A 20,816-nucleotide genomic window follows, 5' to 3' on the forward strand; every position below is an offset into this window, starting at 1 on the left:
GAAGACCCGCGTCCCATTTTGGCCGAAGGTGTGGTGGTCTCTGCTCTTTTTTCTGAATTGGAGGCAGAGGTGCAGGCAGCCCAGTCAGAGGCTCCTGATCTTTGTCCTCCTGGGAGGTTGTTTGTGCCTCTCGCTTTAAGACACAAGATTTTTAAGGAACACCACGATACGGTCCTTGCTGGGCACCCGGGGGCAAGAGCCACACTGGATCTCATCGCTCGGAGATTCTGGTGGCCTGCGCTTCGTAAGTCGGTTGAGGGTTTTGTGGCAGCCTGCGAGACTTGCGCTCGTGCCAAAGTCCCTCATTCACGGCCATCAGGTCCTCTCCTTCCCTTACCCATTCCTTCCCGTCCTTGGACACATCTGTCCATGGACTTCATAACGGACCTGCCTCGTTCCTCGGGGAAGACTGTGATTCTGGTGGTGGTGGACCGTTTTAGCAAAATGGTGCATTTCATCCCTTTTCCTGGTTTGCCCAACGCTAAGACGCTGGCGCAGGCTTTATTGATCACATTGTCAAATTGCACGGTATTTTTATACAACTGACCGAATGAGTGAATGAATGTGGCGGGGTGTACTGCAGACACCCTGTCTAACCATAGAAAGCTATGAATGAGAAAAACAAATATAGCGATGAGGGAAAGCTAGTTATAAGATCAGGCCAGTAGGATAGAACAGAGTTAAGCATTATATTATATAATCAGTGGGAGATCTTATAGATGCTGTGGAAATCAGATAGCTAAGGGTACTTTCACACTAGCGTTTTTCTTTTCCGGCACTGAGTTCCGTCAAAAGGGCTCAATGCCGGAAAAGAACTGATCAGACATATCCCCATGCATTCTGAATGGAGAATAATCTGTTCAGGATGCATAAGGATGTCTTCTGTTCAGTCATTTTGACTGATCAGGCAAAAGAGAAAACCATAGCATGCTACGGGGATATACCTGATCAGTTCTTTTCTGGCATTGAGCCGGAAAAAACTGAAGACTTGCCTGAATGCCGGCATTTTTTTCCATAGGAATGTATTAGTGCCCGAAAATACCGGAATGCCGGATTCGTCCTTCCTGTCTGCGCATGCGCAGACCGAAAAAAAAGGTGAAAAAAATAAATGCTGGATCCGTTTTGCCGGATGACACCGGAAAGACGGATCCGGCATTTCAATGCATTTTTTTTTACTGATCAGGCATTTTTAAGACTGATCAGGATCCTGATCAGTCTTACAAATGCCATCAGTTGGCATACGTTTTGCCGAATCCGGCGGGTAGTTCCGGCGACGGAACTGCTTGCCAGATCACTCTGCCGCAAGTGTGAAAGTATCCTAAGGCTGTCATTTAGTTGCAATACCAGCAGCTAATAATAATAAATTATCACAAAGGAGATACAAAGTGAGTGAAACCACAGCAGAGTGACTATAAAGGATATGAAAGTAGTAGTATCCCAGTGGTTCCCTCACAGCTGCTTGAACAAAGTATTGTAAAAAAAGAAAAAAAAAACACACTCAGGTGGTCACTACAAGTCAGTAATTTTTGGGTAACATACATTGATTTTAATACATATATTAAATGTTACGTTTTATGGCAAGTACAAGAAAAATGACCTGAAACAGGAATGGGAAAGCCTTTGGCTTTTGTGCAATTGAATATATCTTGGGTAGCAGATAGGGTCTAAGTGCCTTGTAGTGCAGTGTTTCCCAACCAGTGTGCCTCCAGCTGTTGCAAAACTACAACTCCCAGCATGCCCACACAGCCAAAGGCTGCTGGGACTTGTAGTTTTGCAACAGCTGGAGGCACACTGGTTGGGAAACACTGTTGTAGTAATTTCCCATATGAAAGAAAATATATTAACAAGTGATGGGTAGCTTATTTATTTTAAAACTTAACATTTAATAATGTATTTAAAGATAAAATTATAGGCCCTTTAGTATTAAACACTTAGTTTTGTAGCCACGGGTTACACTACTCTCCTAAAGGATGGCGGAGATGGGAGAGGACCGTATGCAGGGACAGCAAAATTTTAACAGACAGGATGAATGGTACGTAAGTACCTAGACAGAAAGATACAGTGCTGGGTCAAAACCCTATACAGCCCTGTCACTATCTCTCCTTCACCCCAGCTGATGCAATGACTCTAGTGTCACCCTCCCTAAGTATGGACTGCCCAGCTTTGCCCAAAAAACAGAAGTAGGTCCTGTTGGTGGTAGGCCAACTGTGTTACAAAGAGGACATGAAGACTGGTATGGAATGTGCAATGAGTGAGGTCCGGTGTAGGTGTCTTATTATTATAGGCCACCCACAGCACGACACCCAGTCTTTCTCACACACATATCAATCAATGTAAATATATATATATATATATATATATATATATATAAATACATACCATCGGTCGAGATGTCCCGATGGCATAAACATACACATATATATAATATATGAAAGAACCAGCGTCTCCCTGAGGCCTAGTAAAAAAAGACAGAGGGGAAACATCAAAATATAAAAGGGAAGTAACTAACTTAACTTCTGAAGTAAATGGACAAGCAGGAACTCAGAAGAGGACCACACACCAGCACTTCCAATACCAAACTGAAGCTATCAACCACATGATGGGTGAAGCCAGACTAAATAGAGAAGTTGGAATGATCACTAAGCTACACCTGAGACAATAGGTGTGGTCATTACCAGCAACAACACTGAAAACATATGAAACCAAAGAGGCTGTCAGATCACATCACATGCAGCCAGTCTCTTAGATCTTCTGACACCTGTCACAATAGAGACCGTGACAGTACCCCCCTTCTATGGGTGGCCTCCGGACACCTAGGACCGACTTTATCTGGATGAGCTCTGTGAAAATCTTTCACCAGCCGACTAGCATTAACATTGGCCGCTGGAACCCACATCCTCTACTTTGGTCCATAACCCTTCCAGTGAACGAGATACTGGAGGGATCTACGGAGAATTCGGGAGTCCACTATTTGGGCGATCTGAAATTCCAGATTACCGTCCACCATGACCGGAGCGGGAGGCAAGGAGGACGGTTCAACATATCTCTTCAACGACTTGTGGAACACATTATGAATCTTCAAAGCCTGAAGGAAGTTCAAGACAAAAGGCTACTGGGTTAATAATGGCAGTGATCTTATATGGACCAATAAACCTTGGCCCCAACTTACACGAAGGTACTTTCAACTTAATGTTTCTTGTGGATAGCCACACAGAATCACCCACTCCCAGGTCTGGACCACTCACACGTCTCTTGTCAGCCATACGTTTATACTTGTTGCCCATCTTTTTCAGATTATTTAGAATTTTTTGCCAAATAGATGACAAAGAAGAGGAAAATCATTGCTCTTTAGATATACCAGGAGTCTCAGTACCAGAAAATGTGCCAAATTGCAGGTGGAACCCACATGCCCCCAAAAACGGCGACTTATCATTATTGTTTATGGCAAACTCGGCTAAAGACAAGAATGAAGACCACTCCTTCTGATTCTCCGAGACAAAATATCTCAAGAGCTCCGCAGGGAGCGCAGTATAATGCCATTCACCCTAATAAATCTGTATTAGGGTCCATTCACACGTCAGTTGTTTCTTTCCTGATCTGTTCCGTTTTTTGCGGAACAGATCTGGACCAGTTCTGGACCCATTCATTTTCAATAGGTCCTGAAAAAAATCGGACAACACAATGTGTGCTGTCCGTTTCCGTTGTTCCGTTCCGCATGTCCGATTAAATATAAAACTTGTCCTATTCTTTTCTGCAAAAATCGGATCCTGGTACAATACAAAGTCAATGGTTCTGCAAAAAACGAATGACATTCGTATGTCATTACGTATGTCATCCGTTTTATGCGGAATCCGTTCCTGGAAATTAAATCCTGCCCACAGAAATCACTTATTCACTTTTATTTTTTTCAAAGAAATCCAAACAACTTTATTTGCTTTGTAAAATTTATACATGTTTCCGTTTTTTGCGGATCCGCAAAAAACGGATGACATACGGAAACATTTTCAGGAACAACGGATCCGCAAAAAACGGACCGAAATTCGGGATATAGAAAAATACTGACGTGTGAATGTAGCCTTTAGAGTCCATTCACAAGTCCGTAGTGCATGGCGGATCCGCAATACACCCGGTCGGCACCCCATAGACCTGCCTATTCTTGTCCGCAATTGCGGACAAGTATAGAACATGTTCTATTTTTTTCGGGAGCCGCGGACCAGAAGATCGGGGCCGCGCTCTGGAAATGCGGATGTGGACAGCACTCTGTTTGCTGTCCGCATCTCTTCCGGTCCCATAGAGAATGAATAGGTCCAGATTCGTTCCGCAACATTGCGGAATGGATCCGGACCCATTCTACGGACATGTGAATGGACCCTTAGGGTGAATAAGACAAGGGATCAAAAGATCCCAGGTTCTAGCCCACTCAGGATGTTAAAAGTTATTATTATAAAAATATTAAATATATAAACAATAAAAAATAAACGTATCGGATATCGCCGCTTCTGAACCTGGACATTCTTCCATTTTCACCCAGGCAGCCTCCCTGACTTGAGCATCGGAGCAGTTCATGCTCCGATGCTCTCCTTTGCCCTGCGCTAAATCGTGCAGGGAAAAAACATTTTTTAGAGATCCGGTGACATACCGGGCTCTCCATGGGGCTGCCAGGAAGCCCGGTGATGCCACCAGAACTGATGGGCAGAATTTAGCGCTGCCCTAGCCAGTAAAATGGCTTGGGCAGTGCTAAAGCCCGCCCATCAGAGCCGATGACGTCACCGAACACACTGCTGGGCAGAAGCAATTTGCGGGCCACAGTACGGCCACGGGGCGCACACGTTCGTGTGCAAGAGGTCTAACATTGATCCAATGGTACCAATAAAACTACAGTTTATTACACATAAAACAATCCCTCATAAAACTTTGTGGATGGAAATATAAAAAAATTATGGTTGTCAGAATATGGCGATGCAAAGAAAATTTTCGATTTTTTTCAAAAGTTTTTATTTTTTTTAAAGCAATAACTATAAAAAAAACTATACATGTTTGGTATTGCCTCATTCGAATTGAGCTGCAGAATAAGGATGTCATGTCATTTTTAGCGCACAATGAACGTCGTGATGTCAAAACCCCAAAAACCTTGGCTGAATTGTGATAGTTTTTTTTTTAAAATTTAAACCCACAATTTTGTTCCCATTTTCCAATAACAGACATGGTAAATTAAATGGTTCCCCTAAAAAAATACAACTTATCCCGCAAAAAATAAGCCCTCATATGGCTATAGGGATGGAAAATTTAAAAAGCTAAAGGAAAATAGGGAGGAAAAAATGAAAATGCAAAACCAAAATTGGGACTGGTACTTAAAGGGACTCTGTCACCAGTTTCTAACCCCCCCTTTTAAAACTATTGTTCTCTCCATGGTGCCCTTGTCATTACAAAGCTGTTGTTATAAGATAAATCCGCCGTCTAGTTTTGATAAAAATCACTTTTATCTAACCTGTCAATCTTCTGGATAAGGTGCCCAGGGCGTTTCTGAAGGTCTGAATCTGCCGCTCTCCGCCGCCGCCGTTGGTGCCCAGCTCCTCCCATGATCCTTTCAGCGCCACCTCGATGTAATGAAATCCGCCTCCGGCTCTCCTCAGTGCCCCCTCCTCCTTTTCAAAGATCCCGCGCGTGCGCACAGGCCTGTGCCTGATGCGCCCGTGCGGACTTTTAGATTCTGCCTCGTGGAGCGATCATGGGAGGAGCTGGGCACCAACGGCGACGGCGGAGAGCGGCAGATTCAGACCTTCAGAAACGCCCTGGGCACCTTAAAAAAGCGATTTTTATCAAAACGACACGGCGGATTTATCTTATAACAACAGCTTTGTAATGACAAGGGCACCATGGAGAGAACAATAGTTTTAAAAGGGGGGGTTAGAAACTGGTGACAGAGTCCCTTTAAGGAGTTAAAAACTAGGTTACATTCTAGATCCTACATGAATACATGGTTGAGAATAGAGCGATCTGATGACTTCAGCTTTGATTAAAGGGGTTGTCTGATCTGAGACAATGGAGGCATATGATTAGGATATACCTCCATTGTCTAATAGGTGGAGTGGGCAAAGGAATCAGGTCCGGCCACCACCAAGCGCTCTCCCCATAGAAGTGAATGGGAGCGCACCGGCCACCGTTCCCATTGACTTCTATGGGCGCAATGGAAATAGCCGAGCTAGTGCTGGGCTATTCTTGGCAACCCCATAGAAATGAGTGTGCATGCGCAGTGCCCCCTCCACCACTTTATGGGCTCCGTTTAGGAGACAGGTGCGGATCCCAGCGGTGATGAGACAACTCCTGTAATGCCAGGAGCATCTGGTACTGCACCTGGCTGGCAGAAGAAAGTGCCCTCCTGCATTCAACTGTATTGCCCTCCACAGGACAGTGATAGAGTTGAATGCTATGTCAGTATTTTCTGCTGGGGCAGTATTGTGTGCTGCACTATAGTATTGCTGGACCCGACTACTTACATTGGCTCAGCGCCAACAACATGGGGCCACTTTGAAGACTGTTTCAGGGGCCCCTTTAAGTTCCCTATATACTGTATTCAGCTCTTGCTGAAATGTAGGCGACTGCTGCTATCCTGGGACTTCAGCAACAGGCTCCTTTCCTGAGGTAAAAATGTCCCCGTGTTTCTGGAAAGTTCTGCCCTGGCGCGCACTATGCAGCCGGGAACATGCATGAGCTGTGCAAACGGGGCCGGTAGAAGAAACGCACTGGAATGTGACTGACAGAAAAAACGCATCTCCCACACTCCATGCGCCCTGTACCATATACACTACACACGTCACGTAATGCTACAGGGTGCCACCCATTTCTGTCACCTTTCACCCTGTTTCTTATACCCTCTGTTCACCCTTCTCCCATCCCCCCAAAATAGCAGCCACATGGGATTAATAACCCCACCCCCTTATTTCAGAATTGGTTTATTCTTACGTCAATCATCTTTTAAACTCCAGCCTCCTAGCCCCGCCACACATGGTTGCGCCCCGTCGATATTTATTGGTTTACGGTCCTGTCATTCTCATTTTACAAACCAATGGGCTTAGCTTAGCCACAAGGCAACAGTGTGCAGGGCGTGTCCCGGGCTACTCAGCTTGTGCTACGGTGGCCTGGAGAGAACGCTTTTTAGAGCGGGTTTCCGAGGACTAGCTAACAGAGGTGAGTGTGTCACCTGCTGGCAGGCGTATGTTCCCACTGTTTGTTTGTGCCCTGGCCAGTGGCATGCTGTGGCAGCCCCCATTTAAGTTTGTCTGTGTGCCCTGTCATGTTTCTGTTGGCACTGCCACCTCCCCTTCACAACATTTGTTTATTCCATACTATTGGTTCTGGAGGTGTTGGTATTCATGTGCCCGGGAGAGTTGTTGCATTCACTAGCCCTCAATGTATAGAAATGTAGGACCTAGCTGTATACCCAGCGTGTGTTTCCAGTTTGCTGGGGCTGACACTGACATCACATGCTGCCTACTGGTAGATAAACACTTGCGATCACAGGATTATCCCGGATTACAAGACCCAGAGCCATATTAACCCTTGAAACTCCCAGCAAATCCTCCAGCTCAGCCTGTGAGATTAGGATTTGACCTATAAGAAAGAGATTATTGTACATGCCGACTAGGAATGCAGGCGGTATACACTATGCCAAGGACTTTACTGGTCTTTCCTATGGATTATGGTGAATTTCTTTGGTATCCAGTCTCATTCAGCTCTGCATTGCCCTTCTGCCCAGGGGTGGATGGGTATAACTGACAGGCTGCAGTTCTCACCGGCACAAGGACAGGGGTGGATGGGTATAACTGACAGGCTGGAGTTCTCACCGGCACAAGGACAGGGGTGGATGAGTATAACTGACAGGCTGGAGGTCTCACCTGCACAATGACAGGGGTGGATAGGTATAACTGGCAGGCTGGAGGTCTCACCGGCACAAGGACAGGGGTGGACGGGTATAACTGACAGGCTGGAGGTATCGCCTGCACAAGGACAGGGGTGGACGGGTATAACTGGCAGGCTGGAGGTCTCACCGGCACAAGGACAGGGGTGAACGGGTATAACTGACAGGCTGGAGGTATCGCCTGCACAAGGACAGGGTGGACGGGTATAACTGACAGGCTGGAGGTATCGCCTGCACAAGGACAGGGGTGGACGGGTATAACTGACAGGCTGGAGGTCTCATCGGCACAAGGATAGGGGTGGATGGGTATAACTGGCTGGCTAGAGGTCTTACCGGCACAAGGATAGGGGTGGATGGGTATAACTGGCCGGCTGGAGGTCTCACCGGCACAAGGATAGGGGTGGATGGGTATAACTGGCCGGCTGGAGGTCTCACCGGCACAAGGATAGGGGTGGACGGGTAAAACTGGCCGGCTGGAGGTCTCACCGGCACAAGGATAGGGGTGGATGGGTATAACTGGCCGGCTGGAGGTCTCACCGGCACAAGGATAGGGGTGGACGGGTATAACTGGCCGGCTGGAGGTCTCACCGGCACAAGGACAGGGGTGGATGGGTATAACTGGCAGGCTGGAGGTCTCACCGGCACAAGGACAGGGGTGGACGGGTATAACTGGCAGGCTGGAGGTCTCACCGGCACAAGGACAGGGGTGGACGGGTATAACTGGCAGGCTGGAGAACTCCCCTGCTTGCTGCTTTTTATAATGTCTCTTAGATATTCTCATAACGGATACAATAAAACCTTTTTCATGACCCAAGTTCTGAGTTATGTTCATGGACCAATTAAGGGCATATTTACCCCCAAAAATCTTTATACCGAAATGCAGTCAAGAACCTCAATATACCTTTACAACCTTAGCAGTGATGTGAAGAAATGCAGTTTTAACCATAAAGATGAAGGGAGTGGTAGTTCACGTTCCTGACCTGCTGCTTCATTCACTGCTCTTGTTATCAGTGGGGGTCCCAGTGGTTGGACCCTCACGTTCTAATAATTAGATTTGTAGCTATGAAACTGGCTGACTAGGCAGTGAAAATGTTATTACTCCTAGCCCTGTCAATCAAAGTGCAGAGGTTGTAGCGGAGCCTCTAGAACATGGATCAGCAACCTCTGGCACTCCAGCTGTTCTGAAACTACAACTCCCAGAATCCTCATTTCACTTCTATGGTAGTTACAAGAACAGCCAAGTAACTGTGCATGCTGGGAGTTGTAGTTTCACAACAGCTGGAGTGCCAGAGGTTGGCGATTCCTGCTCTGGGAGTGAGGCTAGGGCTACACGGCGACACTGGTCACGGCCAGGATCGCTGAGTAGCGGTGATTCCATAGAAACGGGTTAACTGCGACAGACACAAGAAATCCAGCCATGTTGCGGCAATCCCATTCATTTCCATGGGATCACCGCTACTCGGTGATCCTGGCCGTGACCAGTGTCGCCGTGTAGCCCTAGCCTAATGGCAACGCCCCCGTTGTTCCTAGAAGCTAATTTGCATACATTAAAAACATAATTTTTCTCAGCAATGCGGACTCATATGAACATGGGACCAACACAGATGCCTTCAGCTGCCAAATGCAGCTGTATGTAGCTGGTTAGCCAGTGTCATAGGAACCAACCTGCTGATAGGGGTTGTGCAGGAATGGGTGGGGGGTTTTGCCCCCCTCCCTTCCTTGGCTAGACCTAAGGCTGGCTTCAGACAAGCGAGCGTCGCGCTCCAGACTCGCAGAGCAGCACCCGTCCTGAACTCCCAGCACTGACACAGCATTATATTGATTTATGATGCTATGTAACCCTTACAGTTCTGGAATGTATTGGATAACACTGACATAATGTTGTCAATGTTATTGAATACATTCCTCAACTCTACATAGCATCATAAATCAATATAATGCTGTGTCAGTGCTGGGAGTTCAGGACGGGTGCTGCTCTGCGAGTCTGGAGCGTGACGCTCGCTTGTCTGTAAGGGGCCCAAAGGAAAGCTTACTTATCTGCTTCCCGGTGCTGGCTCCCTGCTCCTTCTCCTCCTAGCCTGGGACGCTCCGCTGGGCTACCTTGCTGTAAATATCTGAGCCCAGTCCTTCAAAAGAGAGAGAGAGAGAGAGAGAGGGGGGAGCCAGCACCCCCTCCTTCCCCGAGCTTAGCTCTGATACACTTGCAGTAAACTTTCAGCTTCCAGCACCCTGAAAAATCCCTGTAGATAACTGGATTGCACGTTGTCACCTACTTTCTTTTCTCAGTGACATTGTAAACCGTTAGAGGGTTTCCTGTGGCACAAGTAGGGTGCAGTATGCATTCCTCTAAAATGGCACGGTGCCCTGCCGGCAGCGAGCACATACTGATCCTGCAGGATCAGTTTCATCCACACTTGCTGTAGGTGACCGTCATGGTCCTGTTACAAGTTCTGCAAGACAACTGATTCCTTGAGGATAATTATAAGAAAATGGCGGACACCTAATCTGAAATGTGGATTCATTCTTGCTAATCAGCAGGTAATACGCATTATGCGGAATTTGCGGTCATTTTCCATTCCTGTTCTGGAGTTCAGTGGTATAAAGCTTTGGCTTTATTGCCGGGACTGGGTCCCAAGTTTAAAAATAGTTAGTGGTGCGGTCAATAAGAACTGTGGCACACGCCGTATTGCCCGGTCACACCTAGCATGGGACAGGTCTGTGGCTTTAATAATGTCACTGCAAGTGACAAAATATCAAACAGGTTGTACTTTGCGTTATACTTATCCACGTCTGGGACCATTGGCAGTTTTTTTTTTCCAGTCGATCACAGATTTTATACTTATCAGGTGACGTTGCATCCCTTTTGGAAGCTCTGAGCACCAGTGCTAGTTTATTGTCCTGTTAAAGGGATTATGTCACCACATACCTCAAAATAAGAGACCACTGTTAGATCCGTTACGATATCTTGAGCCATACGTTTTTGTCCCCTACCCAATCGATGCTTCCATTACTGAGAAATGCTGCTTTCTCATCTGTATCATTGAGGGACACAGTCTTGACCTTGGGTATAGCTGTTGCCACTAGGAGGCGACACTAAGCAAAACAAGTGTTAGCTCCTCCTCTCAGCTATATCCCTCCTGCAGACACTGAGCTAATCAGTTATAGCTTAGTGTCCATAGGAGGCAGACCTTGCTGCGTTGCAGGTCTGCAGATTTTAATTTTTTCCCCTTTGTTACTGGTGTCGCTACCCTCACCAAGGGGTAACACACCAAAGCTGGAGCCAGGGTGACAGAAAACGCCAGACGGGTGAGTATTCTCTTAGTCCCCAAGGCCCCCATTCCTCCTCAGGTTTTTTCATGTGAATTTCCCCCATGTTGGCCTACTTACCTCCACCAGAGGCCTCAGTTTTATTGGAGCTATTTGGTCTGTCTGAGTCTGGTTCCCCTGCCAGGTAGGCAGAATTTATTTTCCCTACTGCTGGATACATATGTCCTATAGCATAAGCGGAATCCTGGTGCTACCGCCAGATACCGCACGCCCTGTAGCTTGCCCTCTTTCTATAGGCGGAGTAGTTACATGGAAGCATACCCTCTTTCCATAGGCCCGTCTTCGATAGGCAAAGTAATTGCGCTTGTTCTGGATACCGTACAGCCTGTAGCATACCCTCCTTCAATAAAAAAGGCAGAGCAATTGTACTTCCAATGGATACTGTACATTTTGTAGCATTAATCTCCTTCCATAGGTGGAATAATTGCACTTGCACTCAATGCTGTACTACCTGTAGCATTATCTCCTTCCATAAGGCGGAGTAATTGCACTTACATTGGATGCTGTACTGCCTGTTGCATTACACTCCTTTCATAGGCGGAGTAATTTGCATTTGCACTGGATACCGTACAGTCTGTAGTATTACACTTCCTTCTTAGACGGAGTACTTGCACTTCCATTGGGTACTATATAGCCTGTACCATTACCCTTCTTCCATAGACAGGGTAATAGCACTTCCATGGGGTACCGTACAGTCCATTCCATTATTCTCTTTCCATAGGCGGAATAGTGCCACTAAATCTGGACACGGTACAGCCGGTAGCTTTACCCTCCTCCCAGGGGCGGAGTAAATGCAATTTCAGTGGGTGCCATTCGGCCGGTAGCGTTACCCTCCTTTTTTAAAGGACGGAGTGTTTGCATATTTCTTAGGCAGAGTATTGGCACCTTCCATGGGCTCCTGGACATCAGGTAGCATTGTTCTCCTTCCATAGGCGGACTATTTACACCACCACAGGATACCAGAAGTCATGTAGCACTTCCCTCCTTCCATGGCGGAGTAGTTGCCCTATCACTGGATCCTATGTTTCCGCTAGCATTCCTCTCCTTCTGTAATAGGAGTATTTGCACTCACTCCGTATACTGTACGTTTTGTGGTATTACCCTCTTTGTATAGAGTAGTTGCTCTACCACTGCTTCCTATACAGGCTATTGCATTACCCTTCTTCATTGGACGGGTAACTGCACTTCCGCTGGATACCATACATCCTGTTGCATTACCCCCTCCTCAGGCTGGGTAATTGCACTAGTACTGGTTATCATCTGTCCTTTCGGTTTTCCCCCTTCTATAGGTGGATTAGTGGCACCACAATTGCATACTGTAGATCCGGTAGCATTACCCTTCTTCTATTGGTGGAGTTGTTGCGCAACCAGTAGTGCTTACACTACCCGTGGACCCGATACATTATGTTTGGTTTCCCTCTTCAGTCAGCGGAGTGATGCGCTATCGCATTTTCCGTCTTTCTTAGGTGGGACGGTAGCTGACAGGCTGTGGACTCAACATGATCGACATCCATTCTCTGTCAGTAGGTGGAACAGATGCACTGCTTGTCAGTTTCCTTCCTTCTGAAGGGGAGGATGGCGCTAGCACCTTATTCTGGGTGTTTACTGCTGTTTGGCCTTATTCTCAGGGGGAGCCTCTCCTCTGATCCTGGAAACCATAGTTGGGCTATGGCCTCCCCCCTATGAGGCAGCCTTGCGCTGGATATAGATTTTATCGCTACTCTTGTTCCATGCCCCTACTGTGGGACTCTGTCCCAGGGGGAGTATTTCTGTTGATCGTCCCCCTTCTAGGGGTGGAACCTTCTTGCTAGTTGTAGCTGTGATTGTACCTACATTTCCTGACCATAGGTAGCACTGTGCTCATGTTCTGCCATCACCAGGTGCGATAGATCCTCCAGGCCTTATATGTATGGGTTTGCTCACTTTGCGTGGGTATTAGTACGGCTTTCGGTGCAGGGTATAACCTGCCGATTTCTAGGGCGCGGGCTTCAAGCCTTTACAGGTAGTGCATTGCTTCTACCTTCTACTACGGTAACAGCATCAGCGCTGCCTCTGTGTGGTTTTGGGTATGCACTTATTCAGTTTGCATATGTGTATTGTTAGCATGGGACCCCTACCCATGTAGAGCAGTCATACTGTCCTTGTCACCCCTAGATGCTGGTTCCCTTCTGAGCCGCATCAGCCTTTTCTACTTCTCCTCTTTCGCAGGGTGAGTAGTTGCACTTTCTCCACATACTGTTGCTGCCTGCTTGGCTAGTGTTCATAGCCATTGGGGGCTCGTATGCCCCCTTTCTGCTGTGGGATGCCTGCGCGGGTGGTGTTGGTCCAGGTTCTCTAGCCCTTCAGTGTGTACACCTTTGCATCTTCTGACACTTTTCTGGGGTGTAGAGTTTTGGAGAAAGTGGTCCTCGGATTGGCAGGATGGCTTCTTCATTTATGACCCACCCCGGGGGACTGCTCTGGAACGTCCCAAGGTCAAGACTGTGTCCCCCAATGATACGGATGAGAAAACTCGATTTTTTTACTCACTGTAAAATCTGTTTTTCTTCTGTTCATTGGGGGACGCAGCTCCTGCAAAGTTGCCTTTTTGGTGGCAGTTCAGTGTCTGCAGGACAACCAGATTTTACGGTAAGTACAAAAATCAAGTTTTTTTTCTAATATGCAAATGAGCTGTTTGGTGCAGCTAGGGCGTCATCGTTGCACCTCGCCTTACCTAAAGCTCCACTCCTTATAGCTGGCAGCCACCACCAGCTATGGGTAACAGAGCCAGAAGGAGGTCTAACCTCACCTGGCCCTGTGTTACTGTGCGTGTGCCATTGCTTTGGGGATTTGTGTATGCGCAGAACAGATGCTTTCAGCCCTGGCAAGCATCAGGGCTGTACTGCGCGTGTGCCAGCGCCCAAAGTGAAGACACATGTGCAGTATCACAGGGCATCTCTACTGCCCGCCCCTGTCACTCAAAGCTGAGAGGCAGGGCTGGCAGTAATAAGAAGCAGAGCTTTTGGTGCAGTGAGGTGCAACAGTGTCATCTTCATTGCACCAAAGAGCTCATATAAATAACATATTAGGGGGGAAAAAAGCATTTTGCAGTAATTGAGTCACCGATCGGGAAGGGGACAACTTTTTTTTGGTATTGAGATACCATAATGAATCTAACAGTGTTCTTGCTTTTATATTGAGGTATGTGGTGACAGATTCCCTTTGAAGGTGTTGTCTGATTTAGGTCTTAAAATAATAGTAATAAAAAAGTTATGCTTGCCAGTGCAAAGTCCTCCATTTCACTGTCGCTGCCAGGTCTTTCATGCCAGGCTTTGTTTTCATGACTGCAGTGGTGACATGCCAGTATACTCCACATGACCACTGCAGCCAGTGATTGGCTGCAGCGGTCACAGGATGTTGGCGGTAGTGGTGCAAAGCATCAGAGCAGCAGCACTGGAATGGACGGGTTTGGGCGGTGAGTATATGTTTGTTTTTTCTAGTACCTTAACTGCATTAAAAATAGAAACTCCTCGAATCACTCTTCACTATATTCTCATACACATGCGCTTACAATCCTATTATTTGACTAAAGTGACAAATCTATTTCCTCTGGTTACTCAGTCCTCTACATCTGCCTCCTCACTCGTGGGTGGGCAGTCTTACTGCAGCCGCCAACTTGGCATCTCTTTTCTTCATGTTTGGTGTCAATGAAGGGATCCACATTACACAGTAGACTTAAAGGGACACTGACAGGCCCAATAACCATAATTAGCTGTACATATCCATGCACAGGTCTTCTAATGTGCATTTAAAACATATAAGTATCCCCCCTGTCCACATTATGAATACTGCAAACTCGTGTTTTATAACCTGAAGTAATCCCTGTTCTTTCTGCCCAAGGGGCGGGGTTTCAGCTTCTCTGGGCACAAGAGAAGCTGAAACCCCGCCCCTTGGGCAGAAAGAACAGGGATTACTTCAGGTTATAAAACACGAGTTTGCAGTATTCATAATGTGGACAGGGGGGATACTTGCACATTAGAAGACCTGTGCATGGATATGTACAGCTAATTATGGTTATTGGGCCTGTCAGTGTCCCTTTAAATGATTTTCTTCATTGATCTTTTCATACAGTGTCTCCTAATCACATTTAAAGGGCATCTGTCAGCAGATTTGTACCTATGACACTGGCTGATCTGTTACATGTGCATTTAGCAGGTGAAGGCATCTTTGTTGGTCCATGTTCATATGTGCCTGCATTGCTAAGAAAAATGATGTTTTAATATATGCAAATGAGCCTCTAGGAGCAACAGGGGAGTTGTCGTTACACCTAAAGGCTCTGCTGTCTCTGCAACTGCTGCGCCCTCCTGCACTTGGATATTTAGTGGCCCTGTCAATCTAAATGCAGGAAGATGCAGAAGAGCTATGTCTCTAGGTGTGAGGGCAATGTCCCGTTGCTCCTAGAGGCTTATTTGCATATATTAAAGAGGTTCTCTGGGCTTTTAATATTGATGCCCTGTCCTCAGGATATAAGACCATAAGGATAGTTCCTAGCATCTGGCACATAGTACTTTTCAGTGATACAAGTAATTAGGACACGTACCTAATGTACTAGGACAGACTGCCAACAAAGCCTGCCATGTGTGCACTGTATAGTTGGTAGCAGATGGGTTAATACACTTGTGTTTGGTAATCAAATATGTCAGAATAAATGTGAGAAATCATTGCAGAGCAGACAAGCAATGTGCTAGAGCGCTGATAACACTAGATGCATATTCCACGAATATAGTCTGAATGGCCTTATCTCTCTGTAAACTATCCGTGTTTCTACATTATCTCCATTACTAAGCTTCCATAAATGTCTCTAGGATAATGTGGTTATAGTAGTGCAGATTTTATGCTTGGAGTTTAAAAAAAGACCTGTCGCCATAAAATGCAGTGCAATCTGTGGGCATCAGGTTATTGAGCAGGTTGATATATGGTTTTATAGGAAAAGAGTTAGTAAAACTTTTTGACCATTTAGACATTTAAATCTCTGCTTTTTCTGAGTTCAGTTGTACATGGGGACCGTCTTATCAGTGGCTTACATGTATCTATATATACACACTTACACAGAGAATACTATCAATCACTGATAACACCTCCCCTGTGTACAGCTATCAGTGACTGACCACTATCTATGTATACACACTTACACAGAGAATGCTATCAATCACTGATAACACCTCCCCTGTGTACAGCTATCAGTGACTGACAGCTATCTATGTATACACACTTACACAGAGAATTCTATCAATCACTGATAACACCTCCCCTGTGTACAGCTATCAGTGACTGACAGCTAGCTATGTATACACACTTACACAGAGAATGCTATCAATCATTGATAACACCTCCCCCGTGTACAGCTATCAGTGACTGACCACTATCTATGTATACACACTTACACAGAGAATGCTACTAATCACTTACTAAGCAAGTGAACTCACAAAGAGCAGATATGTAAATGTATAATTTACAAATTTTACTGAAACTTTTCAAAACTATATATCAATCTACTCAGCTTCTCCTGCACTATAACATGCTGCCTGCAGACTGTGTGACAGATTCTCTTTAACCTGAAGCTGCCCATAGACAATAGATTTTAGTTGGTGGGAATTGAGGACTGATTAACATTGGGGGACTGATATGAGGTCTGATAAAAAATAGTTTTTGCTTTATTTTCTTCCTCTAAAACCTAGTCCTATGTACCCCAAAATAGTACTGATGAAAACTGCATCTCATCCTGCAAAAAACAAGCCAAATACCGCTACATCAGTGGAAAAATGAATAAATTATAGTTCTTGAAAAGCAACAATTCAAAAAAAAAAATGTATATATATTATTTTTGAATGAGGTGCTATTATTGTGCAAAAGTAGTAAAAAGACAAACTATACATATTTGGTATTGCGTTAATCGAACTGACCCATATAATAAAAGTAAGGCAGAGTTCACACTTCACTTATTTGGTCAGTTATTACAATCGTTTTTTGTGAGCAAAAAACAGTAGTAAAGCCTACTCAGAAATCAGGTGTAATGTAAAGGTCTGTACCTGTTCTGTGTTTTTAACACAATAAGGGCTCATGCACACGATCGTGTGGCCATATTGCGGCCTGCATACAGCGGGTCCGCCATACACTGGCACCGGCTGTGTGCCTTCTGCATCACGGATCACGGACCGTACCCCAAAATGGATCACGGACCCATTCACTTGCGAAACGGAGACACGGGTCGGAACCCCATGGAAGCACTACGGAGTGCTTCCGTGGTATTTCTGGCCAAGCCTCCGCACCGCAAAAAAGTAGTGCATGCACTACTTTTCTACAGTGCGGACCGTTGAATGCGGACCGCAGCACGGGCACGGAGCCCTTACGTTCGTGGGCATGAGCCCTGTCATCAGGATTATAGCAACAGAGCTTTTCACATCAACGCATCAGTCTCATTGATTTAGTTTAAAATATACTAGTTTTACTGCCATATGTCATGTCATTTAAAATAGCTTTTATTCATATGCAAATTACCTCTTTAAAGGGCTTCTGTCACCCCCAAAACACAATAAAAAAATTTTTTGGGACTTGTTAAAATCCTTATTTAACGACTATTCCCTATATAGGGCTCTTGCCTTTGTCTGTGGCTTCGTTTCCTTAAAAATCGATCTTTTAAAATATGCAAATCACTTCACTACCAGCAAGTAGGGCGTCTACTTGCTGGTAGCCGCCGCAAAAAACCGCCCCCTCCTCCTGTGGATTGACAGGGCCAGCGAACGCTCTCCTCCTCCGGCTGGCCCTGTCAGCATTTCAAATCTCGCGCCTGTCTTCATTCGGCGCAGGCGCTCTGAGAGAAGGAGGCTCGCCTCCTCAGCACTCCCTCAGTGCGCCTGCGCAGATGACGTCTTCTCCCAGGCTGTGAGCTCTGCGCTGCGATTGGCCAGCGCTAGAGCAGAAGAAGGGCAGACTCCGCCTACCATAACTTAGTGACTGAAATCTCCGCCTACTATAACTTGGTGACGGAAGATACCGGAGGGCATAGCAGGAGACCGGAGCGGCGCCCAGGGATAATAGTAAGTGCAGTGAGATCCCCGGGGGCCGCTCTCCATGTCTGTATACTTAGTTCACAGTGTAATAATCGGTGAAAGGTCCTCTTTAAATAAGGATTTTAACAAGCCCCAAAAAAAAATTGTGTTTTGGGGGTGACAGAAGCCGTCACTCTTGCCGTTGGAGCCCAGCTGCTCCCATTCTCTTGGAGCCCAGCACCGCCCCACTGCAAATTATTTACTCCTTTCAGCGCCGACTTCCTTGTTCTGGTGCGCCGTTATCTCGCGCATGCGCCCTGAAACAACTCGTCACCGCCTGTGCAGTGTGCTGGCAGCAGCCTCAGCGAATGAAGCACGCAGGCGCCAGCTGTCTGCGCACTTTGCTCGACCCGGAAAGGAAGAGCGGAGTGGCGCAAAATCCCTTACAGGCAGAGGAGCGAGGTGCAGGAGAAAAGGCACGCAACAGAGTAGGCCACTGAGGAGGCAATTTAGCAAACCTACAAAAAAAAAGGTACAAGGTACACAGTTCTTCAACTGCAGAGGAGCACTCATTACATAGATGGAATAAAGAAAGGCCATAATTGGGGTCATTTATCCAAAATAAATCATCAAGGCCTTACAAACACATTCAGGGCAGGTGAACATGTACACCATAAAAGATTGGGGGCACCTGAAACAATACAACTTTGTGCACTCTGTGCTGCATATAGGCTACTGTAAAATCAAGTTGCAGATCAGAGTGACAAGAGGGGTGGCACGATCTATCACTCAGACATGCATCAAGGTGTGGGAGGGGGGCAATGTCACATGGACTCTGGGACGGCACAGAGGCCTTTACAATTGTGTCAGCTAGTTTCATGGGAAATGTCAGAGTCAAAAATTCCCATCATCTTGTAGATGAACTTACGGCATACAAGAAAATGGGTTGCAGAATGTCTCTGAAGCTGCATATCTTCTATTCCTTTCATATGTCTTCTCCATTCACCACTTTCTAACCACCATACACTATAAACATCTGGGTGGTCGGGATATATAGCAACTATACTGCTTCCTGCTCTGGTCTCAGCAGTCATGTGACCACTGGGGGCCGGGACCTAGATCACCTCTACAGTGAGGTTGTACAAGCATGTACAACCTCTCCGGAGGCTGTATTCCCCCTGTAACTGCGGCTAGTATGTCAGCCCCAGATACAGGAGAAATCAGCAGTAATAAAAATGTAAAGTTGAATGTCCCCCAAAGGTCTTGTGTGACGTTATGGGAAGCACAGCGTGTAAAATAAAGACAAACAATGCAGTTTTTATCCCGGCCCCTGGCAATTATAACCCATGCATCCCATATATAAAAAGGACCGTGATGGAAAGGTGAAACAATAAATATAAAAATATAATCCCTACCAAGTCCCACCCCTTTAGAAAAGTAATGTGAAGCTCAAAATGTCGCAAATTATGGCACGCTCCATAATTTGTGACTTTTTTTAAATTACACAATAATGGCGTAAATAGCTTGATATATGCCCTCAGTGTTTTTCCATTTTTTTTCTCTATATCTTCTAAACAAGAAGCAACCAAAAAATGACATAAGATTAGTTAATCACGTCTCCGTTACAAAACCTGTGTTGAACAGTGTAACTGTCCAAACTAGTGGTCGCATGAAGAATCGGCAATGAAGTTCTGCCGACAAAATCTAACTTTTATGTGCACATAAAAAATGTGATCAGCCGACAAGCGAGAGTTTACTTATTTGTTGGCCGATCCCTGGCACATTTGGAAACAAGCATTTGAAATGGAAGGGACTTGTAATTAGGAGTGGCTCACAATAGCGCTGTTCCGTTACAAAAGGCTGATCAGCAATAAGTCTCCTGTACCCCAAAATGGAGTCAGGGTCCTGCCCATTACATATTGATGATCTATTGTAGCACCGCACGACCCCTTTAAGATCGTTCGTCCGATCATCTGCCCTTGTGAAAGTCCCTTTTCTCTCTTTGATCTTTCCCCACTTCTTGCTACAAACCATAGCAGAGGACATGGGTGAATGGGGACAGGTGGATCAAAACTGCCTCCATTGTATGCTTTGCATTGGTACATCTTGGGTCTTCTGCTTTTCACTTTCACAACCCTCAAAATATAGACTGAGTATTGCTTCAAGAGGTTTTCTAGGACTTCAAATTAATGGTCTATTAAAGCGGTTGTCTGGATTCAAAGCTGAACCTGGACATATACCCTTCTACCACTCAGCCCCTCTGACGTGAGCATCGGAGCATTTGAAGGTCCGATGCTCTCCCTTGCCTTGTGCTTTATCGTACAGGGCAAGGGCTTTTTCTGGCGATCTGATGATGTACCAGGTTCTCCATGGGTAAACTAGAAAGAGGGTGTAAAACGGCTAGGGCAGCGCTAAAACCCGCCCATCAGTGCCGGTGACACCTAGCAGTGTAAAAATATAAACAAACAGCCGTTGCCCTGCGCGATATAGTGCAGGGCAAGGGAGAGCATTGGAGAATGAAATGCTCCAATGCTCATGTTAGA

At 46.0% G+C, this 20,816-nt stretch overlaps 1 protein-coding gene across 1 annotated transcript in view; it reads left to right on the plus strand.

Annotated features, from left to right (window-relative positions):
- The first annotated feature begins 7,086 nt into the window (after positions 1-7,086).
- Positions 7,087-20,816, plus strand: part of SLC25A42 (solute carrier family 25 member 42) — a 72,844-nt gene continuing 59,114 nt past the window's right edge. Inside the window, exon 1 of the mRNA XM_044270570.1 lies at positions 7,087-7,188. The gene's annotated coding sequence lies outside the window, so the exon portion shown is untranslated. The remainder of the gene's footprint in view (positions 7,189-20,816) is intronic.

The sequence above is a fragment of the Bufo gargarizans genome, chromosome 1 (assembly GCF_014858855.1).
Source record: "Bufo gargarizans isolate SCDJY-AF-19 chromosome 1, ASM1485885v1, whole genome shotgun sequence".
Taxonomy (NCBI): domain Eukaryota; kingdom Metazoa; phylum Chordata; class Amphibia; order Anura; family Bufonidae; genus Bufo; species Bufo gargarizans.